General features: G+C 41.2%; 1 pseudogene; it reads right to left on the bottom strand.

The window, feature by feature from the left end:
- Positions 1–463: 463 nt before the first annotated feature.
- Positions 464–592, bottom strand: LOC119815996 (annotated as a pseudogene).

Below are 592 nucleotides of genomic sequence, written 5' to 3'. Positions count from 1 at the left end.
TGGGTCTCATCACAATGAGCACTAAGGTGCCAGGTGTCAGGTGTCCTCATGACAAGTGTGGTGGCTTGAATGAAATGTCCCTCACAGTCTTGGATGTTTGGAGAAACTTAGTAGGACTGACCTTGTTGGGAAAACTACATCACTACTTTGAAACTTCAAAGCCTGGGGCCATCATTCCCAGGGCTTTGTCTGTTTGGTGTTTCATTCAGTATGTGGGGCCTTCGCTTCCTGCCTCCATGCCGTAACTCTGCCACCATGGACTCCAATTCCCTGGGACTGTAAGCCCAAATAAACCTTTTCTCCTACCAGTTGCCTTGTAAGTTGGTCGTGGTGTTTTATCAGAGCATTACAAAGGAAACTAGGACAGCTAGTCTGTCTTTTTCTCTGTGTAAATATTACATAGTTTCTGGGGAGGTGCTTATAGATTAAATTATTACTTATTCCTTATCAAACTCTCTATTTAAATAGTTTTTATCTGTATGGACTTGTACCCTCTCATTTTATCCAACAGGTTATGATTTGTTACTGTCATCATTAAACTGATGAGAACAGATCCTACACTTGATCTTAGCCAATAGACTAAAAAAGCAAT

This window comes from Arvicola amphibius, chromosome 5 (genome assembly GCF_903992535.2).
Source record: "Arvicola amphibius chromosome 5, mArvAmp1.2, whole genome shotgun sequence".
Taxonomy (NCBI): Eukaryota; Metazoa; Chordata; class Mammalia; order Rodentia; family Cricetidae; genus Arvicola; species Arvicola amphibius.
Note: the sequence above shows the minus strand (reverse complement) of the source record. Positions and strands in the feature narration are given on the sequence as shown.